Raw genomic sequence first — 17,327 nt, 5'->3', positions numbered from 1 at the left:
CACGCCTCTGGTCCCGATGCCAACGAAGCACCCCGCCGTAGTCGGTGAGGGGCTCCGCCTCTTCGTCGTCGTCGATGTCAGTTATTTCACCGCAGTCCTCGAGGGATGACGACAGCGGACGGGCTGTCGCGACCCGGCACGTGGCGAGACCACGGGCCGCAGCGTCCGCCTCCTCGTTGCGGTTGCATAGTCCGGGTGCCAGCTTCCGGCCCGCGTGGGACGGGAACCACTTGATGATCGTAGTCTTCGTGACCCCCTGCGCTGCCGCCCCCGTCGTCCGCCAGGACTCCAGGAGCCGCGCAGTGCCACCACACACCACGCCGCGAGCAAAGTTGCGGATGGCCGTCTTTGAGTCACTGAGCACCGTGCGCACACCCGGCAGGCCCAGGGCCAAGGCGATCGCCGCCTCCTCTGCCTCGCTCGCCGACCGGGCGCACACGCTGCCCGCCGTCAGTAGTTCACCGGTGGAGGCCCGCACGGCCACCGCCACGAACGTGCACGGTCGCCCACGGCACTTGGCCGCGTCCACAAAGACCGCACCGTCGCCATCGCTGTACTGGTGAGCCAGCGCGCGCGCGCGCGCGCGCGGCCCGTCTGCCGGCGTCCCTCTCCGGGTCCACGTTCCTCGGGAGCGGGTACACGATCAAACTTCTGGCGATCTCGTCCCGAAGGGGGACCAGCTCGTCCGCCTCCGAAACGCCGCCGGCAGCCGATGATTCCGTGGGCCCTCCGCAGCCACCCGTGTCAGGAGGCTGCAGGCCCGCTCGTGCCAGGGTACGGCGTCCCACGGCAGTGCTGCCCAGGCGCGCCAGTTGCGATGCTCGTTGCGCCTCGCTAATCTCCGACAGGGGGTTGTGCACCCCCAGAGACAGCAAGGCCGACGTCTTCGTGCCGTTCAGGAGCCCCAAGGCCCCCGTGTAGGCCTTGCGGATGGCCGCGTCGATGCGCTGCCGCTCCCCCTTGGTCCAGCGGTGAAAGGCCCCCGCGTACGCCGCGTGGCTGACCGCGTGGCTGGCCTCCACGGCGTCCACCACCGACTGCACCCCGGCCTAGACGTCGCCGTCGCTGCCGCCCGTTTCCCAGATAGTCACGTCGTCCGCGTAGATGCAGTACTTGATGGCCGGCCCGAGATCCTCCAGTCGCCGCGCCACGTCGATCATGACTAGATTGAAGAGGAGCGGCGAGATCACCGAGCCTTGCGGGGTCCCCACGCTGCCCAGCTCGCGCTCCTCCAGCTTCGCTCCGCCGACCTCCAGCCGCGCCGTGCGCCGGGACAGGAACGAACGGATGTACTCGTAGGAACGGCGCCCCAGACCGAGGCGCGACGCCTGAGCCAGGATCGCAGAGTGCCGCACCGAGCACTGGTTAGCTTTCCAACGGTTAGACGTCAATGGACCTCTTATCAGTAAGCTAGTTCCTCAGTTTATTCCTTCGGAACCGCACGTAAAAAAAAAAAAGCGAGAAGCGCTGGCTCAGTATCACTGCCGGCATGCGCGGCAAAGTCATCTGCAGGAAGCTTTTCTCGCTTTCTCTCCCTGTTTCGTGTGGCTCTGTGCAGTACCCGTGCCGGTATGGAGTGCTGCCTGCTCTCCGTCACAGCACTCCGTCACCAGAGAAGAATCTGTCCACCCTGGTTTAGTAGATGGTCGCCACCTCTCATCACCAACCAACTCAACTCTCTGCCCTCAGTCCCCAGCAGCTGTAGAGCACCTGTCCACGGCGGCTGTCAGAACAGCGATACAGCAGTGGGGGCTAAGAATCTCTGGGCCCGGACAGGCCGCTATTGAAACTTGACCCTGGCAACGTTCAACGCACGCACTCTGTTTAGCGTAGGAAGCTTAACTGTACTACTAGAGGAGCTGTCGGACATTAAGTGGAATATTATAGGGTGTGAGGGAGGGAAAACACCCGCGCAGGTTCTTTTCAGGTATTCGGTGGCGACTGGGACCTGCTTTTGTGCCAATAACTAGACGAGGGCGCTGGGAAAGGAACAAACTCATGTCCTTAAGAAAACAAATCACACATCAAACAACAAAATATTACACCCGACAACCAACCAAAGCTCAAAATTCTGCCGGATGTACATGACCCTGAGCACTACCAGTTCTAAAGAGCATACAAAGAAAAGTCCTCACCCAATGTTCAGGGCGATGCGCCGTTGTCTGCAGGGCGTCGAAGCGAGGCGAGGAGTTGCGGGGCTATGATGACGGCTTCGCACACGCCGGAACCTCCGCGACGAACACGCACCGTTGTCCTAGTAGTCAACGGTCTTCTCGGCACACACTCACGATCGGGCGCCCTAGCCGTAGCAGCGGCCGGAGGCATCCGGGACCTGCCTGTCGACGACGGGAAGCAGGTGGCGTGTCGTCCAAGAGCGGAACACGCCAACGTTGCGCGCCTCCACGAGTCAGGAGTCGCGCAACGGCCCCTGGATGCCAAGGCGCCAGGTAGACCCCTCTCGAGCTCGGCTCTCGAAATCCCGACCAGCTCCGAATCTCCCACCTGGATGCCGCGCCCCTAGATTCTGCTCCGTGCACTCCCCCAGTCGTTCTCCTCTGTTCCAGCGTGGTCTCCCCATTCTTCAGTAGTGGCCACTTCTTATTGGTCCACGTCCTTTCCTCGTGTGGTTTGCCGCTTCTTTTTCTTCCGCGCAACCGCGCTTAGGGCAATCCCCGAAACCTGCATTCGCGCCACGACCACTGTGGGGGCATGTTTCGGCCACGCTCTCTTTGTCGTCGTCGTCGTCACACCGAGCTTTCCTCCTCACGTATCCCCCCCACCCCCTAGAAACGTTGTTAACTAAAAAACTGCATACGCAGGTGGAAAAACCACTCGTTAACGATCGTACCGGCATCTCATGTTTACAGCACGCGGCCTAAGGCGCACCCCAAAAATGTTTAGGGGCGAAACCTCTCAGGGGCTGGCGCTGTTGGCGTCTCCTGTCGTCGTCGTCGTCGTCGTAATCGTCGTCCGTCTCATGTAGTCACGGTACTAAAACACCGGGAAACTCGTTTACGTTTCGCGCTGGAACGTAACGCGTGCTAAAAAACCACCGGGTCACTCCTTCACGCCTCCCGTTGGAGCACTTCGTAACGCATACTAAAAAAATTCCGGGCCAATAGTTTACGCCTCGCGCTAGAGAGCTTCGTGCTTCAAAGACAAGAGGGTTTTACAGAAAAGCTGTGTACCTCTACGCCCCATCTCCGTAGGCAAAAACGCCCAGGCGCCAGGAATACACTTATACGCTCCATGCTTCGCCCCAGGTTTCACGTTGGTGGATATGGCGTGATTTTTTTTTTTTTTTTGTATATCGCGCAGGAATACATGCGAACAGGATTCAGGCCTTGAGCCGCTGCTGCTTCAAACTTTACTAGATCGTTGTCATTGAGTATTCTTTCCTCTATGTTCCCATCGGTTTAATGAACTGGATTGCAAGCGGTCTTGGATGCTTGTGGCTTGCGGAAACACGACTGCGGATCTTTCAACATATATGCGCGAAGTATTGAGGGCACATTTTAAGAGAAAACAAAGTAATAATGATACGAGGTCCAATTTACTGACCATATTTTTCCTGTTTACTCTACGACTCCTAAAATTCCATGTATCTATTAAATGTTTTCTTGTTCCCTTTTGGTCAGAATTACAGCCAAAAATTCCCCGAGAAAAGGAAAATTCCCCGCAGGGAACATCACTGCTGTTCGCCGCGGCAATCCTGCCGTTGTGTGAATAATTTGCAAACATGGGTCTCCACCCGCCGCGGTGGCTCAGTGGCTAAGGCGTTGCGCTGCTGAGCACGAGGTCGCGGGTTCGATTCCCGGCCGCGGCGGCCGCTTTTCTGATGGAGGCGAAAAGCAAAAACGCCCGTGTGTGCGAGATTTCGGCGCACGTTAAAGATCCTCAGGTGGTCAAAATTAATCCGGGGCCCTCCACTACGGCGCGCCTCCGCGCCTGCGTTGCGTCGGCGCGTTAAACCCCACACTCAAGCAAACATGGGTCTCCGTGCGGTCTATTCTGTGAGCCACCAACCGGTGCGACAAGTTCCTGCCGTAGGGGATGCTCCCCGTAACCATTAAGAGCATTTTGAACGCCGCAGAATGTTTAGAACACGTTGCATGAAATGTTTCAACACCGAATAAAGTTAAACAATAGGAGGCTGGGGAAACATCAGGAATTTGTGGTCATTCAGGCGGGACTCGATTACAGAACGTGCTTTTCTCGTGCGAAGGCAAAAAGGCTGCTTCACGACTCAAAACTTGATTATCAGCGAAGCTTGATTGGGATAAATTAGAAGAGATGTCAGGGCAGTGAGTGGAGGGAAAAGGAATGGACCGATTAACGAAAGGGAACATAAAAATCACATGGCCGCTACATCTGGTCTTAAATACGAGCCCCCGCACATGAAGTGCGTGCCCACACAAACTTCTTATTAAGAGCAGGTATATTTACAGCGTAGGAGCAATAGCAACAAGACTCCATAATCTTGTATATGATCGTTGTATCAATAAATAAATTTTATTTTCACGAAGCAGCCAAGACAATGCAGTGAGGGAGGCCCCTGCAGCCTTGTTGCTTTTCCCACCGGGAACCGAAAGCAAAAAATATTGTTAACCCTAGAGAAGGACGAACTTCGGATTTTTTGGCCTCTTGACCTGGAGGGTAGCCCTCGTAGCAGTATCAAACACCCCTCTCCCTCCGTCCTTGGTCTTGGCCGAGCACTTGAGGTGCCCATAGGAGTTGATCTTCTCCGCCATGGTGCGGCCTTTCTCGGGCGCAACGGGTTCTGCTTCATATGTTTCTACTCGCACAGCGTGTGCGGGTCGTTCCGCAGGTCCTTGTTCCCTGCCAGGATGATGGGAACGTTGGGGCAGTGGTGGTGGACCTCGGGCGTCGACTCCTCGCTGATGTTCTCGAGGAAGTCTGGAGAGTCGATGGTGGAACTCATCCAGATGACGTCCGTGTCAGGGTATGACAGGGGCCGCAACCTGTCGTGGTCCTCTAGTTCCCACCTAGCAAAAAGAAATAAGAAACAAGTTTGAAATACTTACGAGTACACTTGACGTGCACTTCAAATATTGTATTTTGTAGATATATACCCCCCCCCTCCCCCGGTCTCGGACTGCATGATTGCGCCCACGAGATGGTGGTGCCCCGACAAAACCCATTGGCAGTCTCTCGGCAATGCTTATTTAATTAAGGATTGCACTGTTATTCGATGAGGATATCGCTGCGGTTTGAATCAACGCCAGCTGGAGTGCTACGAGGGAAATGCTTTTTCGGTAAGTCCCATTGAGCCTCAGAGCATTAAAGCGGGAATTGAGTTTCCGAAACCCCATAGAGGAAACAACTGCTTTGACCAGGACGTATTCAACTTGACCACGGCAACGCGTTCACACTCATCGAATGCACTCGTCTTAACTTCCCCAGTCGCTGCAACGTAGTTTTGACACAGCAGCCATTCTGCCAGGTCATCTAGTGGAAATCAGTGAATGGCTTCTCTCGCTTACTAAGTTTATACTGAAGTTACGTAGCACTAACATTTGAAGCGTACACTTAATTTGCTCAGTAAAGTACGTAACGCGTGTTAAATCAATTGCGAACTAAATAAAATGCCTGCGGCAGCGTCCAGTAAACAACGAAGCAGACAGGTTTTAAACAGATCTTGAAGAAGCCGCCCTAAGAGATTTTGAAATCGCAATTTTTAGATCCACCAGCCACAAGTGTCCCGCCAAAGGAATGCTGGCCACCATGAGAGGGCCATGCTGCAACATACTTTTACCTGCACGTGAGGATACAAGAGGTGTTTAAAAACTTGCCGCCGGCTAAAACAATAACATTCAACCTTCCCTACTCCTCCATGCGGTTCTTGAATCACGCGTAGAAATCGACGGAATTGCTTGGGCACTTAAGGAAGTGTCACGTTTGGATACTACTTGTCACCACCTTACAGAATTCAGACATTTTAGTGCAAAATTAAAATTATCTCCGACAATCAATTTACAAATCCCTTGCCGTTGCCCTAGTATATAAAACGCTGCCTTTCATATCCGCTGGATTACATGCACTCCACAAAAAAATCGATTGTCTCTCCCATTCATGTTTCCCCCAAACCTCAGTGCACTGACTCCGGAGAAAGCGATTCGTGCCAGAATATAAAGCTGTTTCAATTTGTTACCGAATGGTTTTTTTTTTTTTTCCACAATCCCTCTCCTCTCAATTATAGGTGCTGTACTCTCAACTGTGGTGGCAGCAAGAAACGTCCCGAACAACAAAAAATATACGCCTCCCTCCCAGGTAATGAGGCATCACATGCTACTGCCCGCGAACTCCACTTCCGGGATTTCCGTTCCAGGATCGACGCCTCGCCACCCGCACCACCCCTCCACCCTCTGCCGCTCAAGTATACGGATCTCTTTGGTCACTACCGCCACATTCGGTTCTACTGCCATCCCTCCTCCGCACTCGTCGCTCCCTATTGCAGAGGCCCGAACGTGGCGATAGACCTGCACTTATTCCAACACCACCATTCTCATGTACCTCTCTCCCCCATCACCTTCTCCTAACTCTGCCACTCCTGAATCTCCCCGCCACCGACAGCCAGTCTAGAATGGTTCTGGCCACTGCATTACGATCGCCTGAGCGGTGGGAACGCAGACTGACCAGCTTGCACCCGGAGCGACGCCTGATCAACCTGTCCACCCGGGCTGCGAAGCGCGCGGCTGCCTGTACTTCTTTTACTTTTTTGGGCAATAAAGCGTTATGCATCCTCACCTCCTCCTCGAAAGTAAACTTTTGGCTAAACCAAACACGTCTGAAAATACATGAAACCACAAAGCCGCATCTAGACGGCAAATTTTTATTTGATTCAACTGCAAGTGACGGTGTTGTAATCACGTTCACAGATCACTAGTATTAAATTATTTTCTTTCTGGAAGGAAATGCGCTACAAGAAGAATGCAGAGCGCCTGCTTTACGCTTTTGGTAGCGTTGTTTCAGTGAAAACACTGACTGTGATGCATGCTACATGCTATTGACAGTGAGTACGGAACTGTTTACAAAGATTACCGAGGAAGGGCCCTTAAGAAAAAGCCGGAGCCAATGCATACCGCTGCAAGCATGGCCAAGGGCAGACCTGTGTGCGAGAGACTCCGGTCCTCCCTCTCGGCCGCCGGGATATCAGCGGGCAAGGCGCTCCACGAGGCTGGCACGTTCTCGGCGACGGTAGGCGTCGAAGTCTTTCTCCTGCTAGCGCAGGAGACATGACAAAATTTAAACCTTAATGCTCTTAAGCATAACGAGAACGCGCATTGACAGCCAAACTTGTAAAACACTGCAGGCTCATACGAAGGTTCAAGACATTGCTCCTCAATCTTGATACCAACTTAAAAATACTGTGGCAAGCAATGGTGAGGAAAATAAGTTCACTCGGGTGTTCCGAACCAACCTGTCCTTCGGTCAGCACGGCGATGGGCCGGCTCAGATTCGGCTGCTCCTGCTCCGGTGTAGTGGGCACCGCGGTGGGCGGTGGGCAGGGCGGTGCGTTTGGCTTCTCCCGCACGAGCAGGGTGAGCAGCCGGCCGTGGTCCTCCTCGAGCGGTGTCGTGATAGGACGGCGCTGCTTCATGCCCATGCAGCCACCGCTTGAGGACAGAGGCGACGGCTGAGGCCAGGGGAAAAGGAAACAAATGCAAAACGAGTCATGTTAGCTTCCGAAAGAAAAGCAGCTCATAGGAAAAGAAGATTGACTTTGACGCAGCCACTGATTAGTGCTACTGCACAAGAATCCCACCCCCACTTCACTTGTGCTACAACTGCTTGCCCACCGCTGACCGGTTCGCCCATATTTTTCGCCTGTACGACTCGGTTTACTCATACCAGGTCATAGTAACGAAAAAAAAACGGCACTTTACTCCCTAATTTGGAAAAACAAAACGGGCTATAAAGAACACATCGCCAACAAACGGACTCAATGTGGGCCTAGTTTTTGTCTTTAGCCGAAGGGAGCAACTGATGTCCCTCTGAAACATCTGAATCAAACTCCCTATACACTGGAGGGAAACGTGGCAGAGCTAAACATATAGTCGTGGACATTACAATACGGAATCATAGGCTCCGTTTAGATAATGAACACGAAAAGGACAGCAAAGCGACCCCAAACTGCGGTAGCGTTCACTGTCCAACCAGGCAGACTGCGTGCCACTTAACAAGAACACAACTGAGGCTTAGCAGATTAACAAGCAATGACTCGTTCAAGAGCCGTGCTTAGCCCCCCCCCTTACACTACAACCCACCTCTCCAGTTTTTCCGCTGGCGGTAGTACTACAGGGACAATGTTGTAGCCAATGGGCTGACAGTGTCGGGAGGAGAAGTGCTATGAGCATCCACGAAAAACACTAAATTTTCCGGAGCATCAGGCTCGAAAGAACTGCGACCAGTTCAACTTCTGCCGGATGCCCGGCAGTTCCATCCTTGATGCAAGTGGGTTATTCCGGAAGTTGAAAACCTAATTAAAACACAATATTCACGTTTAGGTAAGAGTTCCCTCGGAGAGGCTCCCAGGTGTTGAGGGGAGGGGAAGAGGGGAAATCACACGGCGGACGCGGTTGGTACTCAAGGATGCCACAGGGGGCTTAGCGGGAGGGCGGAAGTATATGTGGGAAAAAGTTTACAGAAAAACTAGGACGAACGGTGGGAAATAGGGGAGCTCAGGGCCTGCAGCAACGGAGAAAGAACGAGTGCGGCAGTCAGGCTGGCAGGACACGCCGATACCAAGGGGCTTATACTTGCCTTGTCGTCCAGGTCGGGCTCCAGTGATGTGCCGGCGGGGTGCAAGCGGGACCGGTGGGGCCCCAGCACTCGGCACAGGATTCGTTCGTCGAGCGGTTGGCTCGACTCAGGAATCGCTGGAAAGCTGCTGCAAGTGGCACCTTGGATGCACGGCCGCCAGCGGTGTCAGCACAGCTGTGGTGCGTTCCAAACCATCGCGTGGCAGACACCGGCACGCGACCGATGCGACCGCACGTCGTCGTCTTCACGCAGCCAGGACAGCGCGCTCTGGGAATTTCGAAATTCGTACAAATTGCCGTTTGTAACGGTAAAGGGTTTTGACCTCGTATATTTTTGTTGCATATAAATAATAAGTGTTTAGCAGTTAAATTCAGTTTTTCCATCCTCGTCGTTGTCTCATGCATAAAATTTTACAATGATGGGGCCATTTTCTACTTTGGAGTTTTCGGGGAGTTTGTTGTTGTTGTAAAGTTTATTAGAAAGGGAGGCCAAAGGCCAGGGGGGGGGGGGAAGGGGAGAGAGGGAATGGGGAGGGCGGTGCAGAGTGGTTATGACGCCGTCTTCAGGGGATCTCTTCAGAAGTCGTGCAGACCACTGCTAAATTGCCCGTACTAGGTCACCTTTTGTGGCATAAATGATGATTTCGAAGAGTGTGTCGCGTAAGAGGGATGTTGGGTCGATGTAAGTTGAGGTGTCGTGGTAAGGGGGAGTGAATGTACGAAAGTTACAAAACTTCGCCACCAACAATGTGCAACAGTGACACGTGCACCACTGCAGATACTGTGACCAGGGCTGTCCATCGCGCCAATCCTGGGGTTGTGTGAATAATTTGCGAACATGGGTCTCCGTGCGGTCTATTCTGTGAGCCACCAACCGGTGCGACAAGTTCCTGCCGTCGGATGCTCCCCGTAGCCATTCAGAGCATTTTGAACGCCCCAGAATGTTTAGAACACGTTACATGAAATGTTTCAACACCGAATAAAGTTAAAACAATGGAAGCCTGTTGAAACATCTAATATTTGTGGTCATTTTTAGCCACAAAAGATCCGCCTACAGACTTCACAGTGGTTCAGTACGAGTACTGTCAATGGAAACAGCTAGAACAAGCAATACGTTTTTGCCATTTCTAAAGCAAAATAGCAGTCAAGCCGTAGCCGTATCCGTGGTTGATGGCGATGAAGAATTTATAGCCTTCTTTATTCCGTCATTCGGTTGCGCTCTTCCAATCTCTCCATGTAGATGCACTTGGCGAGGAGGACGACCACCTCTCGCCTCTGCCGAGCTTGGGCTCACGGCGCGGGACACCTCGTGCTATGGAACGCTTCCGAAAGAGCCACCTCCAACCACTCCCCCCCCCCCCCCCCCCTCCCCGTTTGGGTTCGCGGTAGCGGGACTTGTGGTATGGACTGCCTCGTAGCATGCAATGCTTCCTAAAGAGCCGTTTCTAAGGACACCGTGCAACGGCTCTTTCTCAATGGGCGCTTTTAGGCTTTCGCCTTAATAGACGCGAAGACAAAACACCACGACACGCGATGAATTAAGTCTGAGGCGGAAAGACTAGTAGGGCTCCGTTATCGATCGGCCTAACCGCTACCTGTGCACGGAAATCACCGTGCGATATCGCAGTAAAGCTTGGTGACGGAGGCAAAAAGGCTGCTTCAACCTGTTGATTCATGCATTTTCCTTTATAAAGACTCAACACGAGATAAACGGTGAAGCTTTATTGGAATAAATTCGGAGACGTCAGTGGAGGGAGAGGAGGCGAAGTGAATAAGCCGATTAACCAAAGGGAACATTAAAATGACATGGACATGGAATACATCTGGTCTTGAGAGCAGATCTGCATACAGTGTAGGCACAATATGAGAAGGCGCCATGACCTTCTTTAATGATTTCACGTATCAATAAATAAATAAATTGCAGCGCGACAGGCGAGCAAGTGACGCGAAGAAACAATATGAGAAGAGAGGGAAAGGGGAGGGGGAGGTGTGGGCTGGCGCGCACAAAGCAGCGAAGACACTGCAGCGAGGGAGGCTCCTGCAGCCCTCTTGGGTTTTCCCAGCGAGAACGGGAAGAAAAATATTGTTAACTCTTGAGAAGGACACACTTCGGCTTTTTTGGCCTCTTGACATGGAGTGCATCCGTCGTTTCTCTCGCACTCCCTCCTTGGTCTTGGCCGAGCACTCGAGGTATCCATAGGCGATGATCTTCTCCGCCATGCATTGTACGGCCTTCCTCGGGCGCCACGGGTTCTCCTTCATTTTGGCCTGCTCGCGCAGCGTGTGCGGGTCGTTCCGCAGGTCCTCCTTGTTCCCCACCAGGATGATGGGCATGTGGGGGCAGTAGAGGTGGACCTCGGGCGTCCACTCCTCGGGGATGTTCTCCAGGGAGTCGGGAGAGTCGATGCTGAAACGCATCCTGATGACGTCCGTGTCCGGGTACGACAGGGGCCGCAACCTGTCGTAGTCGTCTTGCTGCCACCTAGCAAAAAGAAATTAGCTTGAAATACGTACGAGTACACTTGACGTGCACTTCAAATATTCTTTGCATTTTGTAGATATATTACAAATGCAGCAAAAATGTATTTCGGGATTTTTTACTAAATATTGAAATATATTTTTTAAATGTGGGAACAACACAGAACTTATACTCTCCAAATAGATTAAAAATTGTAAATCCAAATAGATTGAAAATTCGGAGTATATTGAAAATGCATTTGGTTACCGCGAAACGATAACGGTTTAAGTTTACTTTAAGTATTATACAAATACACTTACCTAAACACATTTAGAATAGCACACTGAGATTGCCTTAAAATATGCTAGAGCATATAAATATAGTCCGAATATATTCGAAATATATTACAACTGTAGTTTTGTTTGTAGAACAAGCATATAGAAATACGCCATAAATACAACAAAAATATTTACTCAAAATACGTTGTTCAATACATTTAAAAACAAAATATATTTGGAGTACTCTACAGGTACTCCAGGCAGCGCTACAGGTACCACTTTCTGAGTACACGTGAAGCATATCTTATGTGCGCCGTGAAATACATTTCAAATACATAAAAACACCAAGAAATTTTTGTTCTCATTTTGATTACAGATAATGGGAGAAACGAGGGGAGAGACTTACGCTTACTGAGTCTAAGGCAGGAATAAAAATAAATTCCGAAGCGCTGGCGAGAAACGGCCTACAAATATATGTGAGCGACGGTGTTCGAGCGCATTCCTCAAACCAAAATAACCTAATTCAACAACTATCTATAAAGAAACTTGCAAATCCCAAGGGTTAAGATTCGGCAGTATCGCTGTAGAGGGGTCGCAAATTGTATTCTGAACACTATACTGCCTTGGATGGAAAACACTGGCTAGGCTGGCGGGTGAGAGCAGCAGGACGCCGCTCACTGCTGCTCATACCTCCTCCTCCGTGCCCAGCACGTGCGGCGCGAGATGGCGCGGCGCACCGAATTATCTTTTTTTTTGTGTGTGCCCGCGCTGCGTTTACTTGGCCTGTCCAATGTCACAAGTTTTCCACCTCTGGAACGGGTGGTCGCCGTGCGGACACAGGCTCTGCATGGACGGCGCGTTGCTGAGGTGTTTCTCTGGGAATGCCGTTTAGCGCAAGGTAAGCAAAATTTTCCGGCTATTTGCGTATAAGATGCAGCACCACACTTTTTTAGACGTGTTTTCCTCCCAATGGGAAGAGTGTAAGCGCCCCTTATGAAATAAGCAGGTAGTTGAAAGGCTTACCTCCACCTGAGAGGGAGACGTCCCTCCTTACAGGGGCCGTGAAGACAAAACACAAGTTTGTTGATTCGAAAGATTGCCTCGTTAGAATCATACTGACACCACTTTGAACACACACTTCGCTCAAATAAGCTATATAATTTGGAAAAAAGGGAATGGCCATGCGACCCACTAGCTGATTTCATGAAACAGAACCAATGATGTCATACCAGCCAGCTCTGCGATTGGCGGAGGCCGGTGAAAGCAACGCAAATTAGGCAGAGCTGATAAGCTTGCCGAACGAGCTGTTTGCGCTTAAATTTAGGGGACATTCTTTTTATAGTAGTAAGAATGGGGGAGGGGGGATAAACAGTGGAAGTTTCGACCGCATGCGTAAAAATAGAAGTGCCGATGCGTACTGTTGTTGCAATGGAAGTGTTTGGGCCTGTTGGTTCATACTTCACACAAAAAACAGCGCTCAAGACGGGACAGAAGGAAGAAGGCTACACACACAGCGCTGACTACCAACAAAGTGTTTATTTGCCGCTCAGCAATTTAAACGAAAAGGTTACAGCAAGATAAGTGCGGAAAGAATCCAGAAACCAGAAAGATTACAAAAACTTTAAAAGTATAGACAAGAAAGAGCATCTTTGCGCAGTCATATCACTAGTTCGATCATTTCGCTTCGTGTTCAATAAACGCTATCTCTTTTGCAGACAAAGCAACAGAAGGGGTGCTTACGCAATCATCGCCTCCCTTATAAATCGTGTATGCTTCCAGCAGCTCACGCGTGCGCTGATCTCTGTAGTGCGTAATCACTTTACACTGATCAAATATAGGAGTGCACTTGCAGGACGACACGTGCGAGTGGAGCCAGCCACCGGATGTGGCTTTGACATAGGACGCGTGCTCCATAAGCCATACGTTCAGGCACCGTCCAGTTTGGCCTACATACTGGCGGTCACAGTTCAGAGGAAAGGAGTAAACCACGCCGGCCCTGCACTTGGTGAAGGGTCGCACGTGATTTATGTCACAATCTCTACGGGAAGGCGAACCATCATTAACTCGCGCACACATCTTGCTGAGTTTGTTGGGGGCCGAGAAAACCAGGCGCACACCTGCTCTTCCCACAGCCTTCTTCAGCCTGTGGCTAACACCATGAATGTAAGGCATTACAGCAGTCTTGTCACTGTCCCTTGCAAGTTCCTGTATACACGAAGGAGTGCGCAGTTCCCGCCAAATCTTGTTGCCCACGCTCTGGAGGACGGAATCAGGGAACCCAGCTTAGTGCAACCGGTTTACCTGCGCCTGAAAGCTGTCACTAATGCGATGGGGGCAAGACCGGTGCAAGGCATTTTTCAAAGCTGCCGTGGCGACACTGCGTTTCACTAACTTTACGTTAGCAGACGTGAAAGGCAGCAATGCCTTCTTTGATCTTGGTGCGTAGCTCCAGCATAAGTGTGCTTCCTCTATATGCAGCCTCATGTCCAGGAATTGGAGCTCCTGATTCTTTGGCGTTTCATTCGTCAGCTCAAACCCCATCAAATGGGCAGAGAAGGTTCCCAGCACATCGTGTACAAGTTTGCAAGTGTCATCACCCGCAGCTTTGAAGACAATCAAGAAATCATCTACAAAGCGAAACACTTTTACGACCGGCGGCCCCTGTCCTGCAAGTGCACTCCTATATTTGATCAGTGTAAAGTGATTAAGCACTACAGAGATCAGCGCACGCGTGAGCTGCTGGAAGCATACACGATTTAAAAGGAAGGCGATGATTGCGTAAGCACCCCTTCTGTTGCTTTGTCTGCAAAAGAGATAGTGTTTATTGAACACGAAGCGAAATGATCGAACTAGTGATACGACTGCGCAAAGATGCTCTTTCTTGTCTATACTTTTAAAGTTTTTGTAATCTTTCTTGTTTCTGGATTCTTTCCGCACTTATCTTGCTGTAACCTTTTCGTTTAAATTGCTGAGCGGCAAATAAACACTTTGTTGGTAGTCAGCGCTGTGTGTGTAGCCTTCTTCCTTCTGTCCCGTCTTGAGCGCTGTTTTTTGTGTACTGTTGTTGGTACTGCGTGCACTATGCTTGTTCCAGCTCCACAGCAGTCCGCCGCTATCGCGTTGTCTTGCACGCACTGGCCGATTGGTGTAAACGACGTTGTCTTACGTGACCCTGTTTGTCGAGGATATTCCATGTTTCACGAAACGATTGCTTTCTAGAGTAACAAAAACAAGCCAGGTGCAAATACGGCCAAAAAACAAACCAACGGCAGAGAACGGGCCGTGCATTAGTATGGTAGCGCCATCTGGGAAGACTGACGGCAACCACCGCTGCAGCCGAATCACGCATATGCAAGTTCGTTTGTATACGCGCGCTTATGACTTCATTGCTGATGTCCCGAAAACGCACGATTTGGATGGAGAATCAAAATTTTAACCTATATTGATTAATTTCTCAGTGACTACGGCATCATTTGCTGCCGGACAAGCGCTAGGAGCACTATAAAACACGAAATCTTTCGAATAAAACAAACTTGTATTTTGTCCTAAAGGCTCCTTCAAGTACTCAGTGGAAATCGTTCTGCTCACAACCCCACGAGGGCGAAAACACGTACAATAAATACAAGCCAATTTAGCGGCTTTCTCTTTGCGCTTATTTTTTTTAGCTCGGGCCATGCTGAGTTATCTGTGAGTTTCCTTCTAGATCGAGTGATTCCGTCCTAAGGCTATTAAGGACTGACACTTGCATTAAACAGAGGCCTGCCAGGAACATTTGCAGTACAGCCTGTTCGTAGAAAGTCAACCGTCCATGTTGACGCGATAGAGAAATTTCACAAGAGTACCTAGGAATGCAGCTTTTTTTTTTTTGTTTTCTGTACGTTCCCCCTTCCCGTCATTTCTTTCACTTGTGAACGATGCCAACGAGAGTCGTGCAGATGTTCGCAGAAGCAGCCGTACGGTGAACGAACCCAGTTTGGGACATAGGCGTATCCCTGAGTAATGCACATGGCCGGACCGGACGGCGGGGAGCGGAGGAGAATGCCGTGGGAGAGAACGCAGTGTGCGATTTTTGGAGGTCGCATGTCGCCGTTCGGTGAACTAAACCTAATAGTCGTGAAAGGGTTTATGCCGACTCTCTGGAAGTAACCAAGAGTGTTGAAAGCGACCCACGTAAGCTTCGGTACAAGAGAGGGGGAAGGGGGTACGACACTACGTGGTTCGTGCCCAGGAGCTTATAATGGTTCAGCAGTCTAAGACAAACTGCACGAGAGTAGCCGGTAAGAACCAGACTTTTAAAATGCTTTTTCCAGAAAACCCGATTTATCTCCGATTATCAGTGTGAAAAATAGCACCCGATTTTAACCACCGATTTAGAGATATATAAAACCCTAAAACGAACAACCGTACGAACACATTAGGTCATAACAGAGTCTTTCAAAGCATTGAAAGACTCTGGTCATAACTAATACATATGGGGTCATTCGTCTGCTGGACGGGGCACCAAGCACTTGGCTTTCCATGGATGAGCGTCTTTGCAGGCAGGTCGCCATAAACCCCTTAAACTTGACAGCTCGCCTTCCCATCTGGCCATTGCTGTTTCCGTGAAGGCGGAAAGGAGCCCCGCTCCCCCCACTTCCCTCGGTCTTGGACTGCATGATAGCGTCCACGATGTAGTGGCGCCCCGACAAAACTCATTGGCAACCTCTCGGTAATGATTGCACTGTCAATCGATGAAGCTATTGCTGTGGTTTGAATCAATGCCAGCTTGAGTGCTACGAGTGAGATCATTTTTCAATGAGTCCTTTCAGTCTCAGGGCATCAATGCGGAAATTAGCTTCAGCAGCCACATACACGAAACAAGTGTAATGACAAGCACGTATGCAAGTTCTTGACAAAGGCACCGTATTCACACTCAACGCATGCACTCGTCTTATCTTCCCTAGTCACTGCAAAGTAGTTTTGACACAGCAGCCATGTTTGCCAGGTCACTTAGTAGACATCCCAGAATGTGTTATCGCTCTTACGAAGTTTATACTTAAGTTGCGTAACACTAACATTTGAAGCGTAAACTAACGTTGCTCAGTAAAGAACATAACGCATGTTAAATCAATTGCGAACTATGTAGAATGCCTGCGGCAGTGTTCAGTAAACACCAAAGCAGACAGGTTTTATACAGATCTTGAAGAAGCCGCCCCAAGAGATTTTGAAATCGCAATTTTTAGATCCACCAGCCACAAGTGCCCCGCAAAAGGAATGCTGGCCACCATGAGAATTAGCCGTGCTGCAACAAACTTTAAATAATAGCACGTGAGGATAAATGAGGTGTTTAAAAACTTGCCCCCGTCTAAAAACAACAATAACATTCACCCTTCCCTATTCCTCCATGGGCTTTTTGAATTACGCGTTCAAATCGACGGAATTGTTTGGGCACTTTAGGCACTGTCCCTTTCAGACACTACATGTCGCGACCTTTCGAGACTTCAGTCAGTGCAAAATTAAGATTATTTCCGACGGTTTACTTAGAAATCCCCTGTGGTTGCCCTCGTAAAACGCTGGATTTCATATCGGCTGGATTACATGCACTCCATAAAAAATCAGTTGTCTGTCCCATTCAACGTTTTCCTCCGCATGAGTGCACTGAAGCCGGAAAAAGCGACTGGGGGCAGAATATAAAGCTTGTTCAATTTGTTACCGAATTTTTCTTTTTTTCCACCATCCCTCTCCTGTCAGATATAGGTGCTGTACCCTCAACTGTGGTGGCAGCAAGAAACGTCCCGAACAACAAAAAATATACGCCTCCCTCCCAGG

The 17,327-nt window shown here is 50.5% G+C and overlaps 2 pseudogenes; both read right to left on the bottom strand.

Annotated features, from left to right (window-relative positions):
• Positions 1–4,610: 4,610 nt before the first annotated feature.
• Positions 4,611–4,990, bottom strand: LOC144172801 (ras-like GTP-binding protein Rho1 pseudogene; annotated as a pseudogene).
• A 5,769-nt stretch (positions 4,991–10,759) lies between these two features.
• Positions 10,760–11,252, bottom strand: LOC144172795 (ras-like GTP-binding protein Rho1 pseudogene; annotated as a pseudogene).
• Positions 11,253–17,327: the final 6,075 nt, after the last annotated feature.

This window comes from Haemaphysalis longicornis, unplaced genomic scaffold (genome assembly GCF_048455015.1).
Source record: "Haemaphysalis longicornis isolate Haplotype H1 unplaced genomic scaffold, Haemaphysalis longicornis Haplotype H1 scaffold_1, whole genome shotgun sequence".
Classification (NCBI taxonomy): Eukaryota; Metazoa; Arthropoda; class Arachnida; order Ixodida; family Ixodidae; genus Haemaphysalis; species Haemaphysalis longicornis.
The sequence above is the reverse complement of the archived record's forward strand: the minus strand, read 5'-3'. Positions and strand labels throughout refer to the sequence as shown.